Raw genomic sequence first — 12768 nt, 5'->3', positions numbered from 1 at the left:
ATTTGGAAGACGTCATTTGACTCTAAAAGAACTTGAAGAGCAGTACTCATTCTCAGATTCTGAAGTTTCTGGACTTCTATATCAACTTCTCGGATAGAAAATAACAAAACATCCGGTACCGAAGAGACATGAAAAAGTTTGTAAGATTGATCATCCTAAGTTTACCTAGCGAAAAAATGTTTTATCCTGAGAGATTATAGCGTTCACTTAGACAAAGAAAATAAGGTCAAACTTGAAAACGGAGAAAATTCGGCAATCACCTGCTCGATGGTTTCATTTAGGTCATTTGATCCAATTTCAATTGTAAAGAAAGAACCGACATTTTCTTGTGCATATGATGCCAATAAATTTTCGATTAAGAAGTTTGGACCTCAACTTCCAGAAGAAGCCATCTCGGTAGAATTTGAGGTAGACGGAGAAATGACCATCAATTACGTCTATCCAATGATAGATGGACCATGTGCACCCAATCTTCGAACTTTTTACTAAATTATGAAAGATGACCTGGATGTTTAGAATTCTGATTCAAATTTCAAAGACGAGATCGCTAATAGCTAGTCGACCTTCATAAGTAAGAATGAGAAATAATGAATGTCAAACAAAATAGGGAAAATATCATATTATAGACCTCTTGCAAAACCAAAATTTGGAGCATTGGGTACAGAAGTCGAATCCAATAAAGAAGTAACACCAGAAGAGAATCAGGGAGCATGAACTCTTATAAAAAGACGTCATAAAAAAGCTCCATGATTCTCAAGTTCTAATGTTATAGCGAGAAGTTGAGACAAAAATAGTCTAAGAAACAACCAAATGAGAAGTTCTAAAGCTAGATCAAGAATATCTACTAAATTAACAAAAGTAGGACAGACTTCACGCACTCCTTCTGGACTACCAACCCCTGGGTGACTATCTTTCCAAGGGTTTTTTTGACAAGGAAAATTTTACCTACAATATTATCAATATAGAGGAGAAAAATGAAGCAAAGATCGTATCAAGACAGTAATGTAAACCCGCGTAGCAACGACAGGGAAAAAACCACATGAGATTGAAATCAAGTCCCAGGAATGCCAATTGAACCAAGGTCTTGGATTTAATCCAAAATCTATGAAACAAGCAACCAAAAACAATGAATTTTTTGATCTCTTAATCATACAATAATTGAATCTCTCCCAAATTTATGAACTCTACAAGAGAATGGATTTCTTGAAATTTTGAAATTGTTCAATAAAGAACAAAGATTCTTGAAGCGAAAAACCTCACGAGAAACCTCTCAATTTATTTATGTCAAAAAGTCTTGTTTTGCAATGAGAAATAATAAACCTATTTATAGGAAAACCTAAAAATCTAGTTTAAAATGGAAATAAACTCTAAAAAATTACAAAAGGTCAATTAAAATAAAATTCTTGTGTAATTAAGAAACTCACAAGAAAAGGAAAATTCATGTCCACATAGTATAAATCAGTGTAGTCGTATAGAACAAGCATTCAGCCTCAATTTTGGTTCTGCTATAGGGTATGCATTCGCATGGATTTTAAACTATGCAATCGCATAGTTTTATTTTTGAAACCTCTTTCTCCTTGTACAGAATTTTGTAACAATTTTATTGTACTCATGGACGAAAATCCGATATCTGAGCTGAAAGTTTTGCCCATTTTAATCCACACTGCTCTTTTTTCCATATACCTTCCAAAACATTGAATCCAACACACCAAACAATATTTTGTCTTCATGACCAACATATAAGTTGTTGCTTAGCTTGTTAACTTCAACATTTTGTACTCCATAGCTCGATCAAGTAATTGGACGACTTTATTGGCTCTTCGAGATCTCAAACGTACTTGATTATTGGTCTTGGCACCTTATCAACATGCACTGAGTCCTTAAGCTTCGTAATAATTTTTTATCCCCTTAGATCACATCATCCTCCTCACCATTTGAAAGGATTCGACCTTAAATCTGAACCCAAGTTATAGCCCTTATTTCCAATCATGGCAATGACATGAAACGATCCATCTTCTCTAGGATGTAGTTTGGACCTCCTTTGAGTTCTTGTCTGTCTCTTTCTCATATAAACCCAATAACCATCACCTAGATTGAAGTGTTCACTCCGTAACTGCTTACTCTTACAAGTTTGAAATGCTCCAAGAACTACTTCATTTGATGAGTCACCATGCATTTTCCATATCTTATCTTTCCTAGGTATTTGTAGTAATGACACTGTGAATGGCTTCATGTCTCCCCTCAGATCACATTTGTCTTTCAACCCCCCTATGTATAAATTCTTCCCAATGCCTTTGAAACTCCTTGGTCTCTTCAAGGATCACAAATTCAACCTCCGATAATAAAAGAATATTGAAGCTTTGGTACGGTTCGTCAGTTTCATCCACAAGCTGAGGCTCAACGCCTGGACTGTATGATATCCTAATAAGCTTATCTTGGTGGACCAAGTCTTTGAAAGCCTGTAAGAAAGGATTAGCAAAGCTATGGAGAGAATTGTTAGTTTTCACTATGCCCCCTTAACTTCATTCTCCTTTTTCATATAAGCTCACTTCTGACTTTTCTTTTATCTCTGAAAACTCTCCTTATTCTCCCTCTTGTAGCTCCACTTCTTCCTTCGCATTTTCACTCTCTACTTTTTTCTCTCCTTTGGCTCGACTCTTTTTTCTCACAATCAGCCCCCTAACTATTTTCTCTCCTTTCACCCTTGTTCCATCCTATGATCAATTTCAGAATTATTCATATCGTGGAGTTTTCAGAATTCCAGTTTATAATCCAAACCAGTCCACTTACTTGATGTACTACCAACTACTTCGTAATAAGTGTTTTCTCTTCCATTGAATTCCCAACTCCATCATATTCTCTAGGATCCTCTCTAAATTTCCTTTCACACTGACCTCTCCTATCCCTACAATAGTAATTAGGTACATAATGCTTCTTCATGATAGCCCTTAACTCATCCCAAGTTTTAATACACCTCTCATAATTCCTCTACTTAGATGTTGTCAACTGATCCTACCGCATTATAGCATTATCCACAAATGTAATCACAACTAACTTTATCTCTCTCCTAGGAATAATTATGGCACTCAAACATCAATTCTACATTTTCTTCCCATGCCAAGTATGTCTCGGGATCATTCCTTCCCTTAAATGATGGAAATGTCATTCTTGTGCCACCCACGCTTCTATCAACACCATTTCCAAAAAAAAAAAAAAAAAAAAATCTACCCCTTCTCTCAAGCCTATCACCTTTATTCCTTATTCTCTGTAAATCGGCCTCAAATAATGCATTTTCATCACCGTCACTTCCATCTCCATACATATCACGAATCTCCATCCTGGGCTCACGTCTACACTGTCTCTATCCATTGGGCACTTTTGCATGTTGTCTCCTATGAAAGTTAGCAAGTTGTGTCGAACCAGTCCAATCTATCTCTCATATCCTCACACAACCTGTCAAGTTGCTATATCACCTCTTCTAACATGTTTGATCTGCTTTTGTTTCCTACTTGAATTTGACACTTAAAGTAATTCACCAATATTTAAATTTAGTAAAAGCTTTGAATGACTCACAAAAAAGTTGTAGTAGCTAGGTACTATTGTATTTGAATTTTTTTAATTCATTTTCTTTTATTAATTATTTTATATCATTTAACTATAATCAATGAATTTATGTACTATATTTTTATATTTATGAAGAAAATGAATCATGTATTACACTTGCAGATGGAAGACATGAGTATCGACTAAGAGTTTAAAATATTTATATCATATTTTTACATTATAATGATTATAATTATATAACTTTGATTTGTAATTTTTTTAATAATATAATTTATGTTTTAATATAAAATTTTAGACTAATATTTATGATTTAATTTATTTGATATATATTAAATTTTTTTATAATTAAATCGTGGTTTTAGACCGAACCAAACCGAAAAAAATGGTTTGGATTGGTTTAGAAATTGAATTGGTTTGATTTGGTTTGCTTTTGAAAAATTTTAAACTGTTTTAAATGGTTTGGTTGAAAAATTTGTCTCAAACCGTCTAAATCGAACCGTGTTCACCCCTAGGTATAACCTTGATTTTGGAGCGCAAGCTCTGAAATCAATTGATTCGAACTCATGTAGCAGCGATGACTACGAAACCCACAACAAGATTGTGACCAGATCCCAAGAATGCCAATTAAATCAAGGTTTTGGATTTAATCCAAAAACTTTGAACCAGGCAACCAACAACAATGAATTTATCGACCTCTTGATCACCAATGATTGATCTCACCCGAATTTGTGAGTGCCATAAGAAAATTGATTTCTTGATAAGTTTGGATTGTTCAATGAAGAACAAAGATTTTTTAAGCAAAACGCCTCACGAGAAACCTCTCAATTAATATATGCCAAAAAGTATTGTTTTACAATGAGAAATAATAAACCTGTTTATAGGAAAACCTAAAAACCTAGTTTAAAACGGAAATAAACTCTAAAAGATTACAAAAAATCAATCAAAATAAAATTCAAGTGTAACTACGCAACTCATGAGAAAACGAAAATTCACGTCCAGAAATTGTACTATGAGGTAGTACAGTATAAATCGGTGCAGTCGCATAGAACAAACATTCAGCCTCAATTTTGGTTCTGGCATAGGGTATGCAGTCACAAGGATTTTAAACTATACAGTTGCGTAGTTTTATTTTTGGAATCTTTTTCTCTAAATGCAGAATTTCGTGAAGATTCCAGATTGTACTTATGAGCGAAAATTCGATACCTAGCTGAAAGATATGCCCATTTTAATCCGCACTGCTTGTTTTTATATACATCTTCCAAAACTTTGAATCCAACACACCAAACAAGATTTCACCTTTATGACCAATACGTAAGTTGTTATTTGACTTGTTAACTTCAACATTTTGTACTCCATAGCTCGATCAAGTAATTGGACCACTCTATTGACTTTTCGTGGTCTCGAACTTAGCTTGATTCTTGGTCTTGGCTCCTTATCACATGTGCCAAGTCCTTAAGCTTCTTAGTAATTTTTGACCCCCTTGGATCACAACACAAAGTTTGAAACAGAATAAACTATCTCATGACCCAATAATATTCCTTCTCATATGAGTTTAATAGTCTCTTAGTCTTCCTTTCGATGATCGAATAGCTTTAGTCATGACATTGATCGATCCAGAAGAATACAAAGATAGTCTTAGGACATATTGGATCCATAACTTCGACAAGACTATATGGCCACCATCACATTCGATGATGAAGATTTACAACTAGGTTTACATTTGTATGTGAGGGGTTATAATTGAGAATGCAGATAAATCCTATAATGATCGAATTGTAGATCTGTTGTAAACATTATGTCCATTAAAATGATGAAGAAAATTAGAATTAGTATTGGTGATCTATCCAGACGCAAGGTCATGATTCTAGGATTCAACCAGAAAGATCAGTGAGCCATTAGCATACTTAGTCTGAAGTTACAAATAGGGAAGTTAATTTCCTCAGCTCTCTTCTATGGCATTGATACTAAAACATTCTATGAATTACTCCTTAAATGTGCTTGGATGTATGAAACTAGAGTGGTATCTTCAACTTGGCACTGATGCTTCAAATATAATCAAGACGGGGAAGTCAAATGCGTGATAGCAGAGTCCAAACCATTCCTCAAAGAAGAATCTCATTTTGGTGATGCCAAATTTTACATGGAAGATGAAGAGTGTAATTCTATAGAACTGCCAATGTCAGGATTCAAAATTAAAAGAGATGCACACGATAATGATACAATCTGGTATCGCTCCACCTCATTACATTATCAAAGGATTTATATCTGAAAAATTCTCTAGAGGCAAAAAAAAAAAAACCTCAAATAGAACCAACCGATGTTGAGGTGTTAAGAAAAGAGTTATCTTTTCGAATACTAGTATTCCAAAATTGCTTCTACCCGTCATTTAATGGCAGCCTAGGGAAAACATAAATCTACATCGGAAGCTTTGATATCCATTCCAAAAATATCAAAGCTCTATATTTCTATCTTGTCCAAAGAAGATATGCTGGTACTAAAGGAGCAAATGAATCAAAACAAACTTTCATAAGATGTTATAATCCTAAAGTCAAAAAGTTGTTTGAGAATGCCGAATTTGGGAGAAAAAAGCATTGCAAAGTGGGTGATATTGATGTTGTTCTTTTTGTGGGCGTATCCCTTCTGATTTTGATGGATCCCTTATGTCGCGACCTAGGTATGGTTTAGTATATGATCCAAATCTATCGAGAAAGATAAAAGTCAAGAAGATTTCCTCAAACTCAATCATGGTTCAAGTACATAAAGTTACAGAAGAGAAATGAAAAGAGCCGAAACCTTCAATGTTTGATTGAATTGAAAATGAAAATGGTAGAGTTTCGATGTTTAAAATATTAAAAAGATAACCTTCCACAATAGTTGACATAAAAATTAAAGATTTTGTCTTCCAAAACTTAAGCGAAGATCCATTTTCATATGCTCAAACTGATAAAATTGTACAAGTTTTTTCAAAGTCTTCTCAAAGACAATCTACATTCCCTCGACTTGGAACTAAAAGTTCTAATATAAGTCCAAAACCTCAACGATCAAGAAAAAGACAAAAAACATCGAAATGTTTACCCATCCCTAAGGAATAATGAAGATAAAGAAAAAGTCTATGTCAATCTCATAGTTTTTAAAGAAGCTTCCAACTTAAAATCTAAGTCTGAAAACTCTACCACAACAGATGAACCTAACCCAATCTCACCTACATTTGAAGAAAGTAGACAAGCTATTGTGGATGATTTGAAACAAATGAACTCGGAGACCTAAGAAGACCCGAGATTAGTGTTTGTAAGTGCTCTTCTTAGTCAAGGAGAATCCGAGTACATCCATTTGCTTTAGGAATACAAAGACGTATTTTTATGTTCTTACAAAAAATGTCGAGGTTAGATCCAAAGGTTACAGTGCATCAACTTGCAATAAGACATGGAGTTCAAACGATCAAGTAACTTCGAATAAAATTTCAACTAGAATTGATTCTTCAAATTGAGATGGAAGTCAACAAACTTATTGAAGTAGGATTCATACATGAAATCAAGTACCCAACTTGGATCATAAACATTGTTCTATAAAAAAGAAGAATGGACAATTACGAGTTTATGTTGACTTTCAAGGCCTAAATCAAGCATGTTCAAAAGATGATTTCACCTTCGATAACAGAATTGATGGTGGATGGAATTACTGGATATAAAGTCTTATCTTTCATAGACGGGTCTTCTGGATACAATCAAATATGGATGAATCCAAAATATGAAGAACTTACATTGTTTCGCACTTCTAAAGGAATATATTGTTACAAAAGTTATGCCTTTTGGATTAAGAAATGAAGGGACAACCTACCAGCTGGCAATACAAAAGATTTTCAACGACATGCTACATAATATTGTGGAATGCTATGTGGATGATCTTGTTGTTAAAACAATGAAATGTGACGATTATCTATAAAATTTACGAGATGTTTTTTGCTTCGTTGAAATTAACTGAAGATGAATCCGATAAAGTGTACATTTGGTGTCACTTCTGAGAAATTTCTTGGCTTCATTGTTCAACATCGGCAAATTGAAATAGATCAATTAAAAAAATTAACGTCATAATTAACATGTCAGAGCCAAGAAATGTGCATGAGTTAAAAAGCTTTCAATGAAAAGTTGCATACATTCAAAGATTTATCTAACCTTGCCAAATGTTGTCATCCATTCAACAGATTGGTAAAGAAAGATGTATCATTTTATGTGGGATGATGCTTGTCAAAATGCTTTCCAAAGCATTAAATAATATTGTCCCATCCGCGGTACTCACAGCTCCAATCCTAGGGAAACCATTGACTCTTTATGTTGCAATACAAGAATATTCATTAGAAGCACTTCTTGTCCAAGTCAATGATGAAATAAAAGAGAATGCATTCTATTACTTGAGTCCGGCACTGATAGAGGCTGAAATGAAGTACTCACTGAAAAAATATGCCTTGCATGGATCTTTACGATTAAAAAAAGAATAACTACAGTAGAAACTCCAAAACTTTGAAATATTAGCAGACTTTTTTCAAACATTTGATTTGTTGCAATCATCACTATAACCTTTCCAAATGTTGTATCTATGGCCCTTTTGGACGATTTTCATCGAAAATTTTTTCAGTTGACGAAAAAATGATTTTGATGACATTTTAACAATTTTTAAAGGGGCAAAATAGTAACTTTATATTATATCAAAACAAAAAAGAAAAATAAAATTGGTCTTCTTCCCTAACCCAAACCAAATCCACCCCTACCCTACAATTAAAATGGGGACATTCTTGTTTGTTCCTGCAAGAAACGTACCGAACTTTGAGTCTAAAATTAGGACGATTTCTGGAGCAATTGATGAAATTGGAATGTTATCAAGGTCATAGGGACTTGATTAAGAATCCACTGATGCCAATTGACTGATTCAATATCACATGAAAAAAGAATAGAGGCAGAGAGATTTGAGTTCGCGACTATCGAATATGTTAGATCAACCTCAGAACGAAAATGGTCCATCATTAATTAATTTTAGGCCATAATTTTGATTTTCTAGGTGAGAGCTACTTATCAGTGGTGGTGGACGACTGTGGGCGTAGCCGGAGATGGGTTTTTCGGTGGATTTTTAGCTAGTTTTATTTGTTTATGTATTTATTGGAAAAATGAATATGAGTGCTGGTGGCAGTGGCAGTGGCAGTTACAATTATGGTGCATGTGTGGGTGTTACCGTCGACAACTATTGGCAATTTGCTTTGGTGCCGATGGTGAGAGACAAGTAGAATGATTTTGGTTTGGGTTGATTTTGGGTGAAGGTTTGTGGTGGGATAGGGGTGGATTCGGGATGGGTTAGGGAAGAAAGCCAATTTCATTTTTTTCTAATTTTGATGTAAAGTTACAATTTTGCCCCTTTAAAATTGTTAAAATGTGGTCAATTTTTTTTTGGTCTCAAATGCAAAGTTTGGAAAGGTTAGTGATGACAGCTACAACAATTCAAAAGTTTGGAAAATGTCTACTAGTGTTTTAAAGGTTGGGTGATTCTATTGCAATTATTCATAAAAAAATTGAGAGATTATATTCTATCACACACAATCAATCTTGTTTCAAAGGTTTATTGACTAAAGCACATAACATCCAGGCCGACTCTTTCCGGAAGGATTGGAAAATGGGCACTTTTATTGTCTGAGTTCGATATCAAATTCATTTCACCAAGGGTTACTAAGGGACAAGCTTTCTACAGATTTTCTTGCCGACCATTCAATTTCAATGGAATGGAAACTTCTAGAAGACCTTTCAAATGAAGAAATTCTATTTATTGGAGCTATACCATCATGAAGGCTAAACTTCGACGAGGTAATCCGAAGTTATGGTACAGAGTAGCCTTTGTCACTTCTTATGATCTTTTATACCTTATTCTTTTGCCATAAAAGTGAAATGTTCAAACAATATAATGGAATATCAAACCCATATCCTTGGCTTGGAGACAGTATTGAATATGGATATCCATCAGTTGGAAGTCTTTGAAGATTCTAAATTGATAATCAACAAACTTTTAACTGAGTATAAAGTCCGTAATATAAACTAGAAGCCATGTCATGAATATGCATCAAAGCTTATGGAATGATTTGATTTAGTAAAAATCAAATTCGTGCTTAAAAGTGAAAATAAGAAAGGTAAGAAGTGCCTCGTGACCCCCCAATATAGAATAAAACGAGTTTGCTGATGGCTTAGCTGATTTGACCGTTGTTTTAGCTAAGCCAAATGAAAATTTTTTCCACTCCATATCAATTGCTCAAAAAATGGATGCTTCCTTTGTTGTTGCCCAGTAATATGGAAGAAATTAATAGTGTCGAAGTAATCAAGGATAAGAAGAGAGAAGATTGGAAACAACCGATAATCGATTTTCTTCAACATAAAAAACTGCTAGATAATTCACGACAAAAAACTAAAATCAAAAAGCTTGTGCACCGCTTTGTCTTTTATAAGGGAAAGCTTTATCGCAACACATCAGGGAAGAAGCCCACTCTAGAATCTGTGGTGCTCATCAGTCCGAACCCAAACTCCATTTACAAATAAAGAGAATGGGATAATACTCGCCAACTATCGTATAAGACTCCTTGGATTATGCAAGAAAATATGAAACTTGTCAAGTCCATGCAAATTTCATCCACAAACCTTCAAAACCATTATATCCAACAGTAACTTCTAGGCCATTCAATGCATGGGGTCTCGATATTATTGGACCTATAACTCCAAAATCTTCAACTGGGAATGCATACATACTCGTTGGGACTTACTACTTCTCAAAGTGGGTTGAAGCCATACCTTGAAGGAAATAAAGAAAGAAAAGGTTACGGATCTCGTTTGTATTCAAATCATTTATCGATATGGGTCCTGCGACACGTCATAACTGATAATGTCAATCCCTTCTACAATAGCCTTATGAACAATTTATTTTCAATTTTGGATTCAAACAATACAATTCATTCATGCATAATGCGGCAGCTAACAGATTGGCAAATGAATTCAACAAGACACTGTGAAATCTGCTAGAAAGGTTGTTTCCAAATTAAAAGGAGATTGGCAAGAAAGAATTGGTGAACTCATATGGGCTTATCAAACTGCTTATCGGACTCCAACACAAGCAACTCCTTATGCTTTAGTGTACGGAGTGGAAGTCGTATTTTCTTTGGAATGTCAAATCCCATCACTTTGAATTACCATCCAATAAGGTTTGACAATAGAAAAAAAATGCCCATCGTCGATTGGAAGAATTAAAAGCTTTGAATGAAAAGAGATTTGAGGCACAAATGCTCCTGGATTCCTATCAAGCTCAGAAGGCAAAGTCCTTCAACAAAAATGTACAACCAATATCATTTCAATTCGAAGATCTGATACTTTTCATACACAGGTCAATCATAATCACAAGAAAAATGGGGGCCATGTTCCAATCTAAATGGGATAGTCCATTTCTTGTTATTTATGCATTAACTAATGGAGCATAAAAGATCATTGACAAAAATGGACCTCAGATCGGACCTATCAATGGAAAATTTCTAAAGCGTTTTTACGCTTGAAGTTCTTTATCTTGTAAGTTTTTTATTGTAATAAAATGTATTTGTCTTGGCCCACAAGAGGGTAAACTGTGAATGTCCCTAAATAAGCAAAAAAATTGTGTTCGTATAATGAATTATGTTCGATTTGATCCCTTTTAGGTAATAAAAATTTCATTCAATTTGTTTATCATTTTTTTGCAATAAAAAATGCACAAAAAAATGAAAATGAAAAATTCATTATCAAAAAACGATGATAGCAAGTCAAAGTTCATACAATATGATCTTAAAGAAGATCTGAAAGTCTCAAATCTATCAAGATCACTCACCATTGATCACTCACGAGAAACTATCTTCAAAGGTCTTTCTTTTTTGGTTGATGGACGCTATACGAGTAACATCCCCGGTTTGTGATTCTTCTAATGTAACCTTCGCAGTTCCAATGATAATCTTTCATTCCTGATGGGTTTGAAGTTCATCATGGAATCTTTCTAGCCCGAAAGTTAACTACTAATTTTACTTTCCAACGAAGAACACGTGAACTCCTTCACTTCTAGCTGAATATTTAAAAGTTTCAATTGCTCAATCTTTTCTTCAATGGTTAGACACTCTTAGTGTTGCTTTCTTTCAAATGAATAAAGTCAACTTCCTTGAGAAACACATCCATACAGTTCATCAAAGGTGCCTAATTTATGCAAAATGAGCTGGTAACCATGTTTTGAAGAATTAAATTATTTTCATCCGACCAAGAACGGATGTTGAGTAATCCATGTTTCAAAACGTCCCTAAAATACTTCTGAAGATAATTAGTCATGGTTTCTTGCAAAGTAGCCTTAATAAGGAGACTCTTGAGTTATCCCAAGTAGAGGACCAGACATGGAAGAATAAATCGGTACGGCCCAATGATTGTTTTTCTTTGAAGGCAGAATGTTAACTAACCAAATGAAGATAGAATAACTGGACTTCTAGATCGATCTCTGAAATGTTTACTCAAATCTACAATGATCTTCTTTCTAATGAAAATATTTTTTGAGTAGACACGGCAATGCATGAGAAAGAAAGTGAAAGACGATCCGATAGGAAAATTTTCATAGAAGTGAAGCTTAGTGAAAAGCCAACTTGAATTCTCAACTATAATGTTTGCATGATCCCACTACATGTTACTCTTTTAACTAGTATCACTTTCTTTTGAAATGAAACTAACCTACTTTTATTAACTTACTTTAGATGTCTATGTTGAAATATACAAAATCCAATAACTTGTAAAAGAATTTATACTAAATTGTTCAGTAAATTATAAACTAATGAAAATAGTGCACAAGACTTCCAACCTAAGTCAAGGAAAACAATGGAAATCTACAATGATCTTCTTTCTAATGAAAATATTTTTCTGAGTAGACAGGGCAATGCATGAGAAAGAAAGTGAAAGATGATCCGATAGGAAAATTTTCATAGAAGTGAACCTTAGCGAAAAGTCAACTTGAATTCTCAACTATGATGTTTGCATGATCCCACTACATGTTACTCTTTTAACTAGTATCACTTTCTTTTGAAATGAAACTAACCTACTTTTATTAACTTACTTTAGATGTCTATGTTGAAATATACAAAATCCAATAACTTGTAAAAGAATTTATACTAAATTGTTCAGTAAATTA

This window comes from Olea europaea, chromosome 13 (assembly GCF_002742605.1).
Source record: "Olea europaea var. sylvestris chromosome 13, O_europaea_v1, whole genome shotgun sequence".
Classification (NCBI taxonomy): Eukaryota; Viridiplantae; Streptophyta; class Magnoliopsida; order Lamiales; family Oleaceae; genus Olea; species Olea europaea.
Note: the sequence above shows the minus strand (reverse complement) of the source record.